The sequence below is a fragment of the Pseudorasbora parva genome, chromosome 6 (genome assembly GCF_024679245.1).
Source record: "Pseudorasbora parva isolate DD20220531a chromosome 6, ASM2467924v1, whole genome shotgun sequence".
Lineage (NCBI taxonomy): Eukaryota > Metazoa > Chordata > Actinopteri > Cypriniformes > Gobionidae > Pseudorasbora > Pseudorasbora parva.
In genome coordinates, this window is record NC_090177.1 from 33,279,837 (window position 1) to 33,295,067 (window position 15,231).

Sequence of the window (15,231 nt, forward strand, 5' to 3'; positions counted from 1 at the left end):
TATATCATAGCCATTAGCAGCGAGGGGAGTGTGAACAGCTGATGCACTGATGCAGATCAGCTGAGCAGAACCAGCTGATGAGACCAAATAGCGTTAGCAGCGTCTTGACCTAGCCTGCCAGAACTGACGCTTGCGCTCAATTCACGGTAATACATTATTTTGTTATTTTGATTGGATAATAATCAAGTGTTCTAAAATAGAAGTAAATAAAGTGTCAGAGTATACAGATATGATACATATATACATATGCCTTTTTGAAAGGGTGACACTTTACAATAAGTGTTTATTTGTAACAAACTAAGGTTAATAAAAGTATTGTTCATGGTTAATTTCAACATTTACCAATACATTTTTACATTTTAAAGTTGTATGTTTTAACATTAGTTATGCAGCATAAAGTAACATAAATGATCAAGATACAATTAATATATTCATATTTTTTCTATTTAAAAAGTTATTTAAATGTTCATGATCCAGTACACTGTAAAACAAATTTTAGAAAAAAAGTTACCTGGTTGCCTTAATTTTTAGTTCATTGAAATTAAAATTTTGAGTTAATACAATGAACATTTTTTTGAGATTCGACAACCTTTATTAAAATATAATTAAAAGATTTTTTAAGCATATTGGATAATTGTGTGTGTTTTATTTCTGATGGCGCAAAGAAACATGCCAAATAGTGCTATTTTCATGATTTATCACATTTTTTATGTGGTTCATACAATAATATTTTGAGTTTCTATTTATTCAACAAATTTCCTTCGTTGTATCAACTCATTATTTTAAGGCAACCAGGATACTTAAGTTAAACCAACAAAAAACAACATTTTTTTATAGTGTACTGTTTTTAATTTTCTTTACAAAGTCCAGCACTTTTTTATGTGTTATGTTTGTATTCATTTAAAAAAAAAAAAAATCTATGGGTTGATTAATCAGTTTTTCGCCAGCGTGGGCCAACCTAATTGTTTGGTTACACATTGTTACCATGTAATTATATATTTAAGTGCTGAGTAATATTAATTAACTACATGTACTTACTATAGGGTTAGGGTGGGATTAGGGTTTGTTGTAATTATGCATAACTTACTGGTTTTACTATGGTAAATTCATGTAACATATGTAACAGGGACAATGTAAAATAGTGTTACCAATTATTGTTATTGGTAAAACCCATGATCGGACTAGATAACTCTAGTGGTAATATTGCCAATATTCGAAAGCGTACTTCTGAAAAATTTAATGAACAAGTCAACTTTTATAGCACTTTTACTAGTTGCATCAATAGTTCTTCATAATTATATCAGCATATTGGTTGAGAACGGCATGATGATGAAAAGTTTTCATGAGAAGCAAGAGGGTCTGTGTCTGTCTGTTTTCATTGAACGTGTTTTTAGTATGCGCTACGTGATGTTTGAAGAACAGCATGACGTGTGGTTTAATCTGTGGGGATCATCTCATGACAGACCACCTCGTGTTGTTTTGTTTTATTGTTTTTATTTCTATCTCTGGATCCATCATCCTGCGTGCGGATGCTTTAATTGGATGTGTTCTTTCAGATCTCATGCATTATCTTTTCCTCTGTGGGGGCGACGTTATATCTGACATGCTGATATTTCAGTGGCACATAGTCTTTTTAGACAAAAGGATCTGGTAAATTGTATACTTTCACATGTGCCTACACGTGCCTGCCACTTTTGTTTTTGGAGTGCCGTTTGCTAAGCTGGTGTCACTGTCACTACTAGTGCTCATACTTGCAGGTTGGGATTTGAACAAATGATGCCTGATGCCCAATTCCGATTTGTTGACTATATCCAATTATTTTGATGACCAGCTTAAATCTACTTTTAAAGGTGACCTATATCCGATATGTGCATTTACACTACACACTTGGCAAAACAACTCAAGGTTGATTGCCTGACCTAGAAAAGCTTAGCTGAAGAGGAAGCTCAACCCAAATCAATGGTGTGATTTGCAATGGACGCAGATGAAATGTTAATACAAGCTTTTAGTTTTTGCGCCATTTTTTAAAGGTCAGCAAAATATTTTGAACTTCATCCTTTATTGCACTATTGAAAAGGGTTATATGACCGTGGTTTGTGTCCTCTTGATTTGACGTCATTCTGAGTGCCTTTACATGCACCCTCATAATGCGATTTTAAAGGGATTTTGGCAGTATTGCAATTAAACTTTACCTCATCTAACGCAATACTTTGATCAAACTCATAATCGTTGTAGCCATATTCACCACAACTATGAGGTGTACGCAGATCAATAAACAGGCATGTTCTACACGGATAACGTGTGTTTGTGCATGTTCATCACAGCGCCGAATAATATCCACGACCATAAAATTTCATTTTGATATTGATGTGAGTAGATTAAAACGGCCGGAATGCATGTTAATAGCCGGTAACATGCACTGTATGCCTATCTGAGTGTGGTATAACAATACTTATTAGTGAATAATAAGACCTTACTCCAATTTTTAGAAATAATCTCATTGTTGGCACACATGTGAATGTACTCAATGAGAACTCATGGTAATGGGAATATCCAATCTGTCTGCTTACATGGCAGACACAAAAACGCATGGGAGGGAAAAAAAAATAATTGTCCAAAATGAAACCTGGCTTTATCCAAAGTTAAATATTTCTGTCATTGAAATGTGTTGCATATTTAATTAGAAAAAGTCTAATTTACATATTTAAACCACACGTAAAATGTAATAAATAATAATTGTCTACTGGAGAGAGTATGGTGATGTGTTAGTTAACATGCTTACCTGTGGTGTCTTACCTTAAAGCAGCACTGGGTAACTTTTGCTCTCTGGGTCCCCCTACAGTTGGGAACAAATAATGTCCTCAACTACTGTCGTAAGCTCTTTCATCCTACAACAGGGGATGCCATCGCGCGTGCATTTGCTGACATGACAACCCTGATAGCCCTGAACTAGTGATGCGCGGGTCGTCTCATAACCCGCGGACCCCGTATGTCTATTTAATGGTCGCGGGTGCAGGGCGGGTTGTAAAAACATATACAGTGGTGCCGGGCGGGCCAAATAACTTCATAAAAGCGGCCCCGTGGGTTGGTGCAGCACTAACAGTTCCCCTGAACACTGCAGGAGGAGTTCACATGCAGGTGTTCTTCTGGCGGCGCGTGTGAAATGTCTTCATCCCAGGTACAGTCAGTGGCATATGTTTCAGCATGTCATATGAATATAATTTCATGGGGTTTATTTTTTTGAAACGGCAAATAATCACGATGCTCACGTTTACAAGCCAGCGTCATTATAGTAGTCTATTGGTTAGCGTTTTACAGAATCTATATGATACTTCAGTTCAATGTTTGAGTGGTAGCTCACCGTAACCAGCAGGACAGCATCGGTCGGGCACGCCTCCTTCAGCTCACGCCGACGAGCAAACGCTGGTCCAATGTTGATCCTCGTCCTGCCTTTAATCCCATCACTTTTTCGTTTCCTCTTATTGCTTTCCTCCAACAAAACCTTTTCTTTCTTATTTGTCTGTGCTGCTTCGGACATGACTATATTATCCGACGAACTAAGTTGGGCTCGCACGTCCGAATTTAAGGAAGTGTGGGTGTTGGTGGAAGTGACGTATATGCCGTAAAGCAGTCGAATTTTGTAGTTCTTTTTGTTCTCGGGTTACTACCCGAAACCCGAAGTTTAAAAGTACGATTAAAAACGATACAGACCCCATCAGGCTATGGCAGACGTGTCATTCAACCTATTGTAAGTCGATGTATCATCACAAGAGTCTTGAAAATATATTATGAAGGTTGAAAAGTTACCTGGTGCTGCTTTAATATAATTTGTAGCACCAGTATTAGCACACACACAATTACATACAGCCTAGCCATTGATTTTCAAAAGACACGTCTTAAAAAGTCACCAGATCTGAACAGCACCATACCAGAAACAGCAGAGCAAAGTTTTGACCAAGCCCAGACTGGCAAGGTGCTACACACACACACACACACACACACACACACACACACACACACACACACACACACACACACACACACACACACACACACACACACACACACACACACACACACTCAGAGAGGTATTCACATGCTTCCTGACCCAGATGAGGAGCCTGCCACCTCTTGAACACAGAAATGCTCTGTTCAGGTTCAAAACCAGCTTCACCAAATGCATAGCAGACTTTAAGGTGGGTTGACTGGTAATTACAGGAGAATACAGGTTAAGAAATGAAGGGAGGAATGGAATAAACAAAGAAGTCAAATATCTTCTGCTTCTACTAAAATAAAGCAGGCAAGTTTAGTAACATCAAATAGACACTAGTACTATTTACTCAGTTGTGTGTGTGTGTGTGTGTGTGTGTGTGTGTGTGTGTGTGTGTGTGTGTGTGTGTGTGTGTGTGTGTGTGTGTGTGTGTGTGTGTGTGTGTGTGTGTGTGCGCGCGCGCGTGTGCGCGTGTGTGCGCGCGTGTGTGCGCGCGTGTGTGTGTTATTATAGGGCTGCAAGAGATAAAGGAAGAGTCAGAGACAGAGGGCGAGTGCTCAACTCAAAGGGCCACCCAGTGGGACATACACATGTACGATGCCGAGGCGTCTGGAGCATTCTATTTTACGCTTTCGTTTTATATATATTTACATTGAGTTCCAAATTATTATGCAAGTGACATATCAGTACAATAAATCTTCAGGTTTTATTTTTTCAAAGAACGTGTTTGTTTACAGTGGATTTAGAAGTACACTAAGAATAGTTTTTTTTTTTTTCGGTATAGTTGCAATACTCCAATGGAGGGTACTCAAGATCAGTGGTTCTCAAATGGGGGTACGCGTACCCCTGGGGGTGAGTGAGATTTAAAAATATAGCCTACATATATTTAAAAAGTAGCATCCATGCAAAAATCCTCTAATTATTTCATTAATATTTCTGTGAAATATAAGTATAAGTTCATAAAATTATTTTTATATTCAGTAGGCTATTCAATTTCATTATCCTAAAAACGCAGAATCATCCCCCATACAGGATGGTTTGACCCAACCTGTCATTTGCCGCCTGGCATCACCTGTCAATCACTTGGATCAACGATTGTGTGACCAGATGTCCCGTTTCCTGGGGACAGTCCTGGCTTTTAATGTTCTGTCCCTGAATGGAGCTGTCGCCGGAAATGTACCCGCTTTACAGCTCATTCCAAACAACCCACAGATATATTGGGGGAAAAAGTGCGCAACCTACACCATACAGCAGCTGCTGGTTTTAGGAGCAAGAGTTTAGTGATTATTTTCACCAGCAGATGGCGCTGTGAGCTACGCTGACTCTGCTTGGTTGTGTGTGCTGCTACTACTTCATGAAGAACGTCGAGAGCAGACAGAACGGCATAATCGTCAAAAATCAAAAGAAACCTCGTTATCGCTTTCAAGGTAGTAACATACTAACTATTGGCTTTTATTGTAAAGTAATATTGTTTGTATGTGCTTATAACAGAGCCTCAAAAAGGTACGGATTAATTTGCCCGAAAAGTTCCGCAGTGATTACCATACCTCTGAAATATAACTTAAATACAGTACATGTGCAGAATACATATACTTAAAATAAGCCTAAAATGCAAAATAACATGACCAATTAAGGATTCTAAGAATTATTTTCAGGCATAAACATAAAACTTTTGAAGTAAAAACAGTAATTTATATAGTATAGCCTAAACTTAAATACAATTATACAATATTACAGTATTTTTTAATAGTTTTATTTATCATTTTGTTTTATTTTTGTAGTGTTTCTGTTAAGTCATGTTACAATATTGTTTTAAACTGCTTATTTACAATGGTTAGCTTAACTGTTTTCATAGTTTGTTTTTGTTTTATGTTTTTATTGTATTAAATCCAGACCAAAAATCCTAACAATCAAACTAAATTATAATGATTATTAATGTTAATAATATAGGGACTCCACAACAACAAAAACATTAAAAAAAAATTATATCGTCCCTGTGTTTTAACTAAAATACAACAACAAATGAGATTTTAGTGATATTTTGAACACTGAAATAGGAAATGTCCCAAATTTCCGAATTATGGTCACTGTTTTCAATACATTATTTTGAATGACTAATTTTAGTGATGATAAATATTTGCAATAAATATCTCTGTTTTAAGTCCTTTTTTATTTTCAAACCAAAAATACTTTGCGCTGGTTAGGGGTACTTGGCTGAAAAAATATTTCACGAGGGGGTACGTCACTAAAAAAAGGTTGAGAACCACTGCTCTAGATGGATGGATTCCTGGATAGTTTGTGAATGGACTGTGATGTCAGCAAGGAGTGATGATTTGGGCTGGAATATTGGGAAGTGAGATGAAAGGTCCCTTTAGAGTCTCTGAGGATGTTTAAATGACTTCTGCAAGATATGTGGAGTTCATAACTGACCATTTTCTGCTATGGCATACAAAGAACGATATTGCCTTCTGAAATAGAAGGATTTTCATGCAGGACAATGCACTATACCATGCTGAAAAAACACAAATAAAACAGTTTGAAAATGTATTTCTATACCCTCTATAAACGTCTCTCAATGTGAGCTTTGGTTGGAGGATGCAACGTTATGAACAACTGGCAGTCTGCACAGAGAGTTTACAGAGACTCCAGCAGCTTCAACAGTGGCTTTTTTATAGCGGTTCTAGATGTATTTGTTTACCAGGAACAGTTTGGGGATGGCCTCTTCCTGTTCTAACATGTCTGCGCATCAGTGCACAAAGCAAGGTCCACAACACATTGAAGAGGGAGTTTAGTGTAGAGGAACTTGACTGTCCAGATAGAAACCGATCAAACCATATATATATATATATATATATATATATATATATATATATATATATATATATATATATATATATATATATATATATATATATATATATATATATATATATATATATCCAAAGGTGTGTTCTATCGGTTCTATATATATATATATATATATATATATATATATATATATATATATATATATATATATATATAGAACTATATCTATATATAGAAGATATATAGAATATATATATATATGTGTATATATGTATCTCTTTATATATATATATATATATATATATATATATATATATATATATATATATATATATATATATATATATATATATAAATTATTTTCAGTTTGCTGAAATTTGTAGGCCTTGAGTAACATTAGCAGGGTCACTGAGTTCATAGAGGCCCTCTTACTGAGGACCCACGTGTTTTAGCAGTCTGTGCTTATGCCCGTCTGAATACTTGCCATATTTTCCTCTCCAGTGGCACTTAGCCATGAGAAATACATGTCTTCTTCAATATGGATGGTACCCCTTCCCTGAGAGACGTAAATGAAGGGAGATTTTCTACACCGTTTTATTTGTTGATCATGTGTGTGAAGTTTTGTATTGAATGTTATTGTATGATGGGGTCACATGGGCTAGAGCGCACTCGCTCACCACGTAGCTCTCACATTCACAAAGAGCTATGCCAGACTTTGGTCACATTTACTCTCTAATCTCTTTGTCCTGTGTCACATCACTCATGTCCTCATTCAGATAAAGTAGGCCATTATCAGGAAAGCACTGCTGTATCAGTGTCACACATGCACAATGACTCACTTCCTGTCATGAAGTTGCTGATCCTAAATTTATATCTGTATTATTATTGTATGCATGCAAAGAATGCCTACTTTACACGGACAACGTTATATCTGGAGGTCGTCATGTTCATGTTGTTATATTGTTATCATTCCGATAAATCAAATAGAGCCTGGCCGGGGTGCTTAAACAGACAGAGCGATGTTTTGATAGTGGCAGTGTTTTGAATTTTTGGGAGAAATCAACCTACTAATCAACATGTGAATGGTTTACTTCTAGTTGACTAGTTGAATAGGAGAAAACATTTTAACATTTAACAAATAATTTAACATTTTAACAGACTATACACTTTACCTTGGGACGTTTGATGAATTTGGCTCCTCCTCACTAAGTAAACATGAACACTATTGAGTTGATATATTGAGTAAACTAGCTGAATGAGTGTAATTTAAGCTTCAATTTCATGCCATGCCATTCGTTTTTAGTCACGTCCATTATTTCGAGGCCTTCTGTATGCAAGTGTGTACTAAAAGATTTATTAAAAGTAAAACAACTTTTAATAGATGTATGCTTTAAAAGTACAGTCTTTCTCTTCATTTAAAATGTACCAAAATATTAAATTTAATAATAAATAAAATAAATGACAATTACAGGACTCCTTCCCTCGCAAGGAAGATACTCTTCAGGATACTTTTAAAATTAATATATTGTTATGGAAAGAATATACTTAAGTGTGAACTGAATGCAATGTTTTAAACACTTTAATGCATGTTCATTGCAGTTAAATTAAAATATACTAGTTTCAATTTAAATACTATTAGCTGAACATCTGAGTGGTTTTTTTTTTTGAGTGTAGGATTTAAAGGGATAGTTCACCCAAAAATTAAACTTCTTTTGTCATTTAATCACCCTCAAGTTGTTCTAAACATGTATGACTTTCTTTCTTCCGCTGAACGCAAAGGGCGATGTAGAAAAATGTCAGCAACCAAACAGTTAATGGGACCTATTGACATCCATAGTATTGAAGAAAAAAACTACTATGGAAGTCAGTGGTGCCCCAGAATGGTTTAATACATCTTTAAATACATCTTTATATGCAATTTCATAATTCAAAATATGGTAAATGATAAAATTACACATTCGTAATGATGAAGTTGCAATTTAGTAAATATGAAATAAATTAAATTTAAATGTTATATTGCAGCACATTCTCATGAAATGCGTATATATAGCAAGAATTGTATTTATCTTGCCAAAATTAGCTTTTTACGTGCCTGATGAGTTTGGAGAACAACTGAAACGTGTTCACAGATCATTCCTCCATCCAGAATCTCTCCAGGTCCTTCAGATTCCCAGCTCTTCTCTTCAGTTCATCACTCATTCTCTAAGGTTCAGGTCAGGGGACTGGGACGGTCATGGCCGACGCTTCACTTTGTGCTCAGTGACACATTTGTGTGTTGATTTTGATGTTTGTTTTGGATCATTGTCCTGATTAAAGATGCAACCACAGCCCATTATAAGATTCCTAGCAGAATCCATCAGGTTTTGACTTTTTTATCTTTTGGTATTTGCTATCCATGATACCATGTGTCTGAACAAGATGTCCAGACCTCCAGCCAAAAAATAGGCCCTCAACATTAGAGATCCAGCTGTATTTTTAGCCGTGGGCATGGGGTACTTTTTATCCCTGTCTTACGCCACAGAACCAGGTCCCTTTTAAAGTTCCAGTCGTGTCGGACAGCTGAATATGCTGGAGTTTGTTTCTGGATGAGTGAGGAGGATTTTTCTTGAATCCCTCCCCAACAACATGTGGTGATGTAGGGGTTGTTTGATTTTTATTTATTTTTTTAGGCTTTCTGACCCCAAGACTCAACTAATCTCTGCGATTCTCCATCTGTGATCCTTGGAGAGTCTTTGTGCACTCAAACGTTCTTCCTCGCCGTGCATTAGGACAATTTACACACACGTACTCTTTCAGGCAGATTTGTAACATCTTTAGTTAAATGGAGCTTCTTAATTATTTCCCAGATGGTGAAAATGGGGATTTTCAATGCTTTAGCTATTTTCCTACAGCCGCTTTCTATTTTGTGAAGCTCAACAATCTTTTTTTGCACATTTGAACTATATTCTTTGGTTTTACTCATTGCGACGGATATTGGCCTTTGTATTTCCTCATATTTATAATCATGTGAAGCAAGTCATAGCTAGACAGTTTCATGTTTCTAGTCACCCTGGTGTGTAAATGTAAATATTAATGGGAAAATACTTGAGATATATTTATTTTTGGCAGCCATCTTGCAAAAGTTTTAAAGTTTTTTGTTGCAACTTAAGCTAGTTCATGCTAAAAATTGCAGCTATTAGCTTACTGTTTTCTGTAAGCTAAGAACTGAAAGCCTTACGATAACAAGCTTGTTTTTGTTCCTTAACTATTTCATCCATCTCACAGTTCAGAGAAACGCTTCCCCTCTTCTCGCCCTGTCACCGTTTCTGCCACGCTAATTAAAACGCCCTGACTGCTAACCCAATTTGACTCTCCATGACCAAATTGAGTTAGCTCACATTTCAAACAGATCTCAACTCTTTTTTTTTTTTCTTTTCTTCCTCTTCCTGCAAATTCAGCGGCTTGAAACATATTTTTCCTCTCAGAAGTTGTTGACGCAGCGACGGGGATGACAGAGGGCTCAGTGTATGAAACTAAACACTGCGACTGCCAAATCGATTCTCCCACAGACACGTGTTGATCCGTGAGCCGAGCGAGTGTCATGGAGCCCGTTTGTCAGATGTAGTGAGCGGTCTGGGATGGATAAGGGTGTGTGAGTGCTGCCATATGGAATGTGGAGTATTTTGAGCTCGTATTCCCCACATCAGGTCGATAGGGTCGGCCTAGAGGTCGGCGGTCAAAAGCTTTGACCTTGTGAAGTGAGATGAAGAAAGGATAGTGATATTCCCTTCGTGTTCGGGCCACACACACACACACACACCCTCTCATTTTCATGCTTATAGTAATCAGTAATTCAGTGTTTAAGTTGTACACCAAGTCTTTGCAAATGTAGACATACTTACACACTTTCACAAACAAGCACATGCTTAATTTTATATACTGTATGTTTACAACATTCCGAAACCAGTGAATGCCAAAGTCTCTTTGGATTCCATGCTTGACTTTCCCATGACAAATCCCTTTAGGACAACCCACCCTGTTCCCCTAAACACACACACACACACACACACACACTCTCTCTCTCTCTCTCTCTCTCTCTCTCTCTCTCTCTCTCTCTCTCTCTCTCTCTCTCTCTCTCTCTCTCTCTCTCTCTCTCTCTCTCTCTCTCTCTCTCTCTCTCTCTCTCTCTCTCTCTCTCTCGCTCTCTCTCTCTCTCTCTCTCTCTCTGTGGAACAGTGTTTTTGTAGCTGTGTGATTCTGCACTCTGTCATGCTCAAATCTCGTCACACAATGACACCTACACAGATTTCACCACAGCACAACACAGCTGTATCTGTCTGTCTGCTGATTTGTCTATCCTTCTCAGCTTCTCTTCTAGAAGCTTCCTAGCTCGTTTGAAACAACCTTGTCAGGCTACATGCAAAACATAATTAGGTTATGTGTCTGAAAAAGTGGCCAGAACTGCTACAAGCTACTTATCAAAGCAACTTAAAGGATAGGTCACCCTAAAATGTGTCATGATTTTCCCGCCAAAATCATTTACTGCAAAATTGTTTTATTTTCCCCCCCAAAATGATAGTCAATGGGCTCTAGTGCTGTTTAGTTCCCATTATTATTTATTGAAAGAATATTTGCACTTACATGATGGATCTCTTTAAATGTGCAGTATAGTTATCCGATGATACACTGATCAGGCATAACATTATGACCTCATATTGTGTTGGTCCCCCTTTTGCTGCCAAAACAGCCCTGTCCCATTGAGGCATGGACTTCACTAGACCCCTGAAGGTGTGCGGTGTGTGAGTTGCGAGGTGGAGCCTCCATGGATCGGACTTGTTTGTTCAGCACATCCCACAGATTCTCGATTGGATTGAGATCTGGGGAATTTAAAGGCCAAGTCAAAACCTCAAACAAGTTGTTGTGCTCCTCAAACCATTCCTGAACCTTTTTTGCTTTGTGGCAGAGCACACTATCCTGCTGAAAAAGGCCACAGCCATCAGGGAATACTGTTTCCATGAAAGGGTGTACATGATCTGCAACAACATCCACATGGATGGCAGGACCCAAGGTTTCCCAGCAGAACATTGCCCAAAGCATCACACTGCCTCCACTGGCGTGACTTCTTCCCATAGTGCATCCTGGGGCCATGTGTTCCCCAGGTAAGCAACACACAGGCACCCGGCCATCCACGTGCTAAAACGTGATTCATCAGACCAGGCCACCTTCTTCCATTGCTCTGTGATCCAGTTCTGATGTTCACATGCCCACTGTTGGTGCTTTCGGCGGGGTCAGGGGTCAGCATGGGCACCCTGACTGGACTGTGGCTACGCCGCCCCATACACAAGCTGTGATGTTCTGTGTATTCTGACACCTTTCTATCAGAACCAGCATTAACTTCTTGAGCAATTTGAGCTACAGAAGCTCGTCTGTTTGATCGGACTACACAGGCCCGCCTTCGCTCCCCACGTGCATCAATGAGCCTTGGCCGCCCATGACCCTGTCGCCGGTTCACCCCTGTTCCTTCCTTAGAGCACTTTTGATAGATACTGACCACTGCAGACCGGGAATACCCCACAAGAGCTGCAGTTTTGGAGATGATCTGGCCCAGTTGTCACAATTCGGCCTTTGTCAAACTCGCTCAAATCCTTACACTTGCTCATTTTTCCAGCTTCTCTGGTCACAATGTTATGCCTGATCAGTGTATATTGTGTTTTCTGGTACAAAGACAATTGGGGTTTTTGAATGATTTAAATCATTTAGTTAATGCAACTAAAAACTTGAATACTTTGTTAAATTAGCTACTTTTAAAATACATATTCCACTATTAAAGAAAAATCTTCTTTAAAAACGAATAAAAAAATCTAAGAAGTCTAAAAACTGGTGTTTATATGTGTGCCGGTGATTTCAATGCATGAGATCTTTTTTTGGGCGGTAGGAAGAGGCGATGTTGGAACCCTATAAAAAAACTGCATGTTGTTTATCTACAACAGGATTGTAGCGAGAGGGAGAGGTGTAGTTTGAAGAACAAAGGCACATATGACTGACTTTCCCCCTCACACCCGCCAACTCAGGATCTCTGTGTGTTTGTTCATTAGCCTCTGAGCTCCACTAAGAGATTAAACGCGTATTTCTCTGACTCCATATTTGCTGAATTCAAATTATAAGAAATGTATCTTTAATAAGTAATGCTATCTATACAAAATTGCCATAACTTCTCTGCACTAAAAGTAATCGAGAGATCATAGATTAATAATTAATTGATTAATTATGATAATTCTTCAAGGGTTAAGAAAATCTCAAAAATATTTGTTTGACTGATATGTGGTATCAAGGGGTCACCATACTTGGCCACACGTCATTTCACTTTCACTTTCAAAAGCAGCCATGTATTGACTAAATGCTGTTTTTGCAAGAAATATGTATCAAAGGCTGTATTAAAAATGTGACATAAGAGTTTGTTCCTGTCTCCTGCATCGAGTTTTAATATAGTGATGATATTTTCCTCTTAAATGATTGGCTGAAGGAAAAAGAACAGGCTTAAATACTTTCAGGGTCCTGCCCCAGCTATACAAGCACCATTGAGATGAATACTGTAGATCTTCAGGTACATTAGATCTTATTAGTATTTGGGTCCTTCAAAGTGGGAAAGAAAAGCGCGTGCTTTCGTTTGAGTTTCCTCCATCACTATAACACAGCACACGCATCACTCTCTCGGTTTCGCTCAGTGTGAACGCTGCGCTGGTATTTCCTGTTTATGCTGTTGGAGAAACGCCCTTTGAACTTCTCCAACATGCACTCCCTCAGGACACCCCCGTTCTGCACTCCGGCCCCCCGTCCAGCCTCTCTCAGCATCCCTTTGTGTTCAGTGCAAATAAAACAATCAGCATGTTCTGCACTCGCCAAGATGCTGGGAGTCTTTTGTGGATGGGATTGTGAATGAGTGTGTGTGAGAACCTTAACACCCGGTCATCAGAGACGCATTCACCCATCTGAAGATAAATGAGCTGATGTAGTCGGTAGTGGTCACAGCTTGTGTCACAAGTACATTCGGAAAACTGTGCCTTTCAGCTTATTTAAAGAAGAGCGTGCAAAGAACAAATGTGAGATTCATTTTTTACACCAGAGCACGAGGGCAGTTTAAGGAATCAAGTAACAAGTTGTTGTGAATTTTTATTTTTTCTTGAAAAATTATCAGCATTTAAAAAAAAAATTGTTTTTGTTTCCATTGTCCATGTCTTTCTAATAAAAATAAAAATAAAGTTTTTATTTTTATTTTTTTATTCCTTGAACCAATTTTGTGTTCCTGATCACATTTGTAGTGTTAATATTTCAGCATCCAGATATATGTCAGTATGTTTTTATTTAAAATAAATTAATACTTTTATTTAGCTAGAATGCATTAAATTGATCCAAAATTATGGTAACGATATTTAAAAACCTTTTATCAGGGTCTGTACAAAAATAAGAATGATCACAACTGTTTTTAAGAAATGTTTCTTAAGCATGAAATCATACTAATATAATCATTTCTGAATAATAACGTAACACTAAAGACTAGAGTAATGATGCTGAAAATTCGACTGACATCAAGAATAAATTACATTTAAAATATATTCAAATACAAAACAGCTATTTTAAATTGTAGTAGGCTTCTATTTTACAATTTTGCTGTTTTTACTGTATTCTTTTTTTCTGTATTACTCTGTATTAACTAAAACCACCACCACATTAATATATATATATATATATATATATATATATATATATATATATATATATATATATATATATATATATATATATATATATATATATATATATATATGGCTTCTTCTTTTTTGCGATGCGTGTAAATAATAGACCCTCCTTTAGATTAAATTAATTTAATATCAGATGTAAACGGGGCCAGAGTAATGAAAGACTAATAGCAATCAAAGAAATGTAAAATTATATTTAAAAAAAATTATAATCCCACTGTCACATAACTTTATCCTAACATTTATGCCAAGGAACTTTATTGACTGAGACAAAACAGAATGATGTGTTTTGTTCTTTGTGTTGAGATTATTTCCAAGCCTGCGACACTGTATTTACTCAACACTGTGAACAGATCGTTGTCATTTGGCCATGAGACAGTAGACACAATGGGTGGGAAAGACCACAGCGGAGACGCTTGGGCCAAAAAGATTCTGATCAAGAGGTAGACAGCCACTTGAATAAAACAAAGAGTGTGTTTTTATAAATGAGCTCAGAGTAGACGATACTTTAGGACTGTATTGAAGCATTGAAGTGTTTCTTTAGTTAATACGAGCCTCTCAGGGAGCTGAAGATCTATTGTTTCACACTCCGAGAGTCTGATCTGATCGAGTCAGGCGGATTGAGAACGGTCCAGGGGAGTGGCGGTCCAAGTTTATGCGTGTAAGTGTGTGTGTTACGATGGCAAGACTCGCATT

At 37.4% G+C, this 15,231-nt stretch overlaps 1 protein-coding gene across 1 annotated transcript in view; it reads left to right on the forward strand.

Annotated features, from left to right (window-relative positions):
- The window catches only part of arhgap46b (Rho GTPase activating protein 46b), an 88,614-nt gene that overhangs the window by 44,140 nt on the left and 29,243 nt on the right, over positions 1–15,231 (forward strand). The window lies entirely within an intron of this gene.